At 42.5% G+C, this 5,300-nt stretch overlaps 1 protein-coding gene across 1 annotated transcript in view; it reads right to left on the bottom strand.

Annotated features, from left to right (window-relative positions):
* Positions 1–4,781: 4,781 nt before the first annotated feature.
* The window catches only part of cemip2 (cell migration inducing hyaluronidase 2), a 106,633-nt gene continuing 106,114 nt past the window's right edge, over positions 4,782–5,300 (bottom strand). Inside the window, 1 exon segment of the mRNA XM_083783494.1 lies at positions 4,782–5,300. This exon segment is cut by the window's right edge and continues 3,679 nt beyond it. The gene's annotated coding sequence lies outside the window, so the exon portion shown is untranslated.

Below are 5,300 nucleotides of genomic sequence, written 5' to 3'. Positions count from 1 at the left end.
TGTTAAATCTGTGCACACATTCCCAGCAGGGCCAGCTAGCTGCCTGCTGCTAGGGCCTCTGCCACTAGGGGGCAATGCTGGAACACAGACAAAAACTTTTACAACATCAAACTTTTACAGCAGTTGCTCCCAAACCTTTTCATGTCAAGGACCCCCAAATTTACACTAATTAGCCATGCGGACAGACCCCCATTTGCAAAGATATGCCAGGGACCCCCCCATAAGAGAAGATTTGTACGGCTCTAGCAGAGATTCTCAACCCTTGACATGCATATTAGTCTACAGACCCCCATTTAATGGCATTTCTATCTCTGGGACCCCCAATTCATATTGTAAAATAAATGTTAAATAAATGTTAATTTAATTAACTCTTGAGCGTGTACAAACGGAACCAAACGGACCCGTTTAGGGTCCGTTTGGTTCCATTTGTACACTCTCAAAGTTACAGACCCATAAGGGTCCATTTGGTTCCAAACTATCATTTAGCTGGGGACCCCCATGGAACTCCCTCAAGGACCCCTGGGGGTCCCCGGACCCCACTTTGGGAACCACTGTTTCACAGCTGTTTTTTGCAATGACATCTCAGTAACAGTGGTGCAAATAGTACTGAAATGTTTTACTTAAGTAAAAGTATCAATATTGCAGTATATAAAATGCTCTCTCACGTGTAAAAGTCCCAAATTCAAAATGTATTCATTTTAAACTTACCAAAAGTACAAAGTACTCATTGTAAGTGGTTAATGTATGTTTTGTAACCCCAACAGCCATGCAGGGCCTCGATTCCCACATGTGTGCACTGACACCCCCCTGTGGTGGGCTGCTTCAACTGCCAATGGGCAAATGGTAAAGTATAGCCTCGGTCCGTTACTCAACAACAGCAAACCTCACAGGGATGCGAGGGTTCAAATGGTTCAATCAATGTAGGGCAGCATATGGTACCCTTTTAACCACAACCCTTTGGGTTCAAATGGTTGAATGTAGGGCAGCATGGTATCTTTTTAACCACAACCATTTGGGTTCAAATGGTTAAATGTAGGGCAGCCAGGCCCGGCGCCACGGAGGGCAAAGGGGGTGTCTACCCCCCTAAATCAACCTGTTTGCCCCCTTAGATCAAATAGTTACAGACAAAACAATGGTACATTTCCAGGCATTCAATTAAATTCCATTGCTTGAAAGCCCTCTATAGATATGCAAATGTGGCGCATTGTCTTCATGTCCAATACCTGCCCCCGATTGCCCCCTCTGTCATTTCATCCTGGTGCCGGTCCTGAGGGCAGCATGGTACCCTTTTAACCACAACCCTTTGGGTTCAAATGGTTAAATTAGGGCAGCATGGTATCCTTTCAACCACAACCATTTGGGTTCAAATGGTTAAATGTAGGGCAGCATGATGATGGTACCCTTTTAACCACAACCCTTTGGGTTGAAATGGTTAAATGTCGGGCAGCATAATGGTACCTTTTTAACCACAACCCTTTTCGTATCAAAATCCATGATTTATTCTCCATTTGAGCCATGTACGGACCACGTATCATTTTATGACATTTAGCCTCTCAGACCCAAAACTAAATAATATGTTGTTGTTGGATAAGATTTTGTCCAATTCCATGCTGTATTGATGTTGGTACCATTAGGAGAGATAACAGGCAAACATCGATCAAAATTACAATTATTCTACATGATCTAATTGTGTAGACTTAATTAACTGATGATTATTACCAATAATTGAGCTTTTGATTAGTTTCATTCTACACTTTCAAGAGTTAGAGATCTGTAAGGGTCCATTTGGTTTACCAACTCTCCATCAATAGCTGGGGACCACCTGGAACCCCCTCAAGGACCACTAGGCCTATAGCAGTGGATGGGGTCCGGGGACCCCTAGGGGTCCTTAGGGAGTCCCAGGGGGTCCCCAGCTTATAAATGATAGTCAGGAACCAAATGGACTGTTATATGGCTGTAAGTCAGAGTGTATGGAACCAAATGGACCCTTATGGGTCTGTAAGTCAGAGAGTGTATGCTACAAATTGGACCCCCATTTGTACACTCTGAGTTCAATTAATTTTTACAATAGGCAGCCTCTGTAGACATTTTTAAAGCACAGCTCAAGACCCACTTCTACCCTCTTGCTTTTAATTGTTCTTTTTGTTATTCATGTCCTCACTGTATTGCATAATTACGGCTACTATTTTTTAAATGTTTATGCCTTGCTTTTCTTTTCTTTCTTTCTCCGTTGCTCTGTAAAGCACTTTGAGCTGCATTTCATGTCATGAAAGGTGCTATACAAATAAAGTTTTATTATTATTATTATTATACGTACATAGGGGTCCCATGCAGTCCCAGAGATATAAATGGGGGACCGTATAGCCTATCCTCGTATGGGGGTCCTTGGCATTTATTTTCGAATGGGGGGTCTGCACTCCGCAGGCTAATGGGTATCATGGTTGTGGTCCTTGACATGAAAAAGTTTGAAGCAAGCACTGATGTATAGGGCAGTGGTTCCCAAAGTGGGGTCCGGGGACCCCCAGAGGTCCTTGAGGGAGTTCCAGGGTGTCCCCAGCTAAATGATAGTTTGTAACCAATGGACCCTATATGGGTCTGTAACTCTGAGAGTGTACAAATGTACTCTCAGAATTAAATTAACACTGATTTTACAATATAAACTGGGGTCACAGAGATAGAAATGCCATTACATTTGGGGTCCGTATAGACTAATGCATGTCAAACTGGGGGTCTTTGAAATTAAACTGGTTGAGAAGCACTGCTATAGATCCGTAACAAATATTCTCTTATGGGGGTCCCTGCCCTGGCATGTCTTTTCAAATGGGGGTCCGTGGGCTAATTGGTGTCAATTTGGGGGTCCTTGACATGAACACGTTTGGGAACCACTGGTAGGCTATAGGGCCAAGATGCCTTTCTACGCCAGAACACGGTTCAACAATCGAGCTGCACACTTGACGTATTGGCTGTCTGTCTTGTTGTTTTACTCACCGTGTGTTGATGTTGATTGATGCCTCAGTCTCTTAACGAATTCAACCCACTTCATTATGGCAGCTAGGAGTTGTGAATAATGATATAATATTAGCGTGTCAAAGTTTCGAAATAAAACGGGGGCAAAGCAAACCAAACAATTAGAACAGGCTCCAGCAGCCTCCGGACAATAATACATGAAGTGTTTCAAAACAAACATGCTGCTGCTCTCAGTGTGTGCGTGTGTACTGGCGTCTCAGCCAAACACAGCTGTAGCCTAATTAAAGGACCTATCGTGCCATTTTCCATGGCAACCAGTGAGGGCGACATTTAGTCAAAAATATCACAATCAGTGGCAAAGCGAGTTTAACGTTGTTTAATGCAATCAGATATAGATGTTTGGAGGTATGGGCTGTCAATCAGATAGGACTTTTCTGTTTGGAGGTATGGCCTGTCAATCTGTTTGGGATGTATGGGGCTGTCAATCAGATATAGGACTTTTCTGTTTGGATGTATGGGCTGTCAATCAGATAGGAATTTTCTGTTTGGATGTATCGGCTGTCAATCAGATAGGACTTTTCTGTTTGGATGTATGGGGCTGTCAATCAGATAGGACTTTTCTGTTTGGATGTATGGGCTGTCAATCAGATAGGACTTTTCTGTTTGGATGTATGGGCTGTCAATCAGATAGGACTTTTCTGTTTGGATGTATGGGCTGTCAATCAGATAGGACTTTTCTGTTTGGATGTAGGCCTATGGGCTGTCAATCAGATAAGACTTTTCTGTTTGGATGTATGGGCTGTCAATCAGATAGGGCTTTTCTGTTTGGATGTATGGGCTGTCAATCAGATAAGACTTTTCTGTTTGGATGTATGGGCTGTCAATCAGATAGGACTTTTCTGTTTGGAAGGCGCGCAGATAGGGGGGTCAACCCCCTCAGTTTTACGAGGAGGGGGGATTATCCCCTCCAAAAGTATTATAATGGTCAAATACATATTTGATTAAGGAACATACCTGTGAATCTGTGATATGCCTTTAGTATAATTTATGTATATCAGCAAAATTTAGATTTGTATGTTAGACATTGAGGGAAATTAAGATTATCAGATTTTTTACAAAAACGTCACTTATCAACTAACCGGTTAATCGAAGGTTATCAATACTTAATGTTTCTATATCAGTGGTGCTCAATATTTCATGTCAAGGGCCCCGAAAATTATATTTAATTGGCCACCGACCCCCATTTGAAAATATGTTATTCCACAGACCTCAAAGATTGGCGCCACATTTTCACGGTTTAAAACAAAAAGCAGATCTACAAGCTCGTAGCGCGGCACTCGGTGCAGGCAGAAAATGAGAAAAGAAATGTTTTCTTTTTTTTCCCAACACAAGGCATACATGTTTATTAATCTTCATAATTTCATAATTAAAACAATGAGGGAAGGAATTATCTTCATCAGAAACTTTCACGAGAGTCAACAGTTCACGCACATTCGCACACACGTACACACACAATTACAAAAACAAAAACAAAATCTACGGCGCTCTTTTTTTCCCCTACAGACTCGGCACACCGTTGTCACTCAGGACACGTTTTGGCATTTTACTTACATTATACATTTTTGAGGCAATAAACCAAACAGCAATATTTGCAAAGCTCATTTCTAATAATATTAATAATATGACCACTTAAAACCCGGCATACTTCTAGGCGCACGTAAAAATGGAAAAAATAGCAGACACGGTATAGCGTTGCGAGCTTAATGTGTCATCTTTTTTCGTCGAATGTTTCATCAATTTATTTTTATGACATCATGCCCAGAGCAGAACAGCTGCGGGATGTCAGGGTTCATGTGGTTAATTAGACAGCTAGAGGTCTGTCATGAAGAAGAAAAAAACAACTTTGTTTTGTTATTTTGTTTTGTTTTACAACAGTAGAGTGGTTAAAGGCATGTCCTCTCTCTCTCACACACACACGCACACGAACACACACACACGCACACGAACACACACAAACACACACGTAGAGAAAAGATATTCACTGCTCAGTGGGGGAGCCCTGCTCTTCCAGTCAGCTAAAAGTCTGTACATTACTCAAGAGTAAAAAAAGGGCTGGTGTCCAGCTCTCCACTAGTCTGCAGCCGTTCCCTATGCTTGTCTGGATCGGGGGGGAGGGAGGGGAGGGGACCCCCACCCACATCTGACCCAGAGCCATATAGTATAGACAGAGTTATGACATTGAGGGGTCAGAAAACAGCCCGGTCACGTGGTTCATGTACTCGCACGAGCCCAGCATAGACCATTGGACTGCATGGCCCCATGAAGTGAACGGA

Source organism: Protomyctophum parallelum (genome assembly GCF_964188405.1).
Source record: "Protomyctophum parallelum genome assembly, chromosome: 15".
NCBI classification, from domain to species: domain Eukaryota; kingdom Metazoa; phylum Chordata; class Actinopteri; order Myctophiformes; family Myctophidae; genus Protomyctophum; species Protomyctophum parallelum.
Note: the sequence above shows the minus strand (reverse complement) of the source record. Positions and strands in the feature narration are given on the sequence as shown.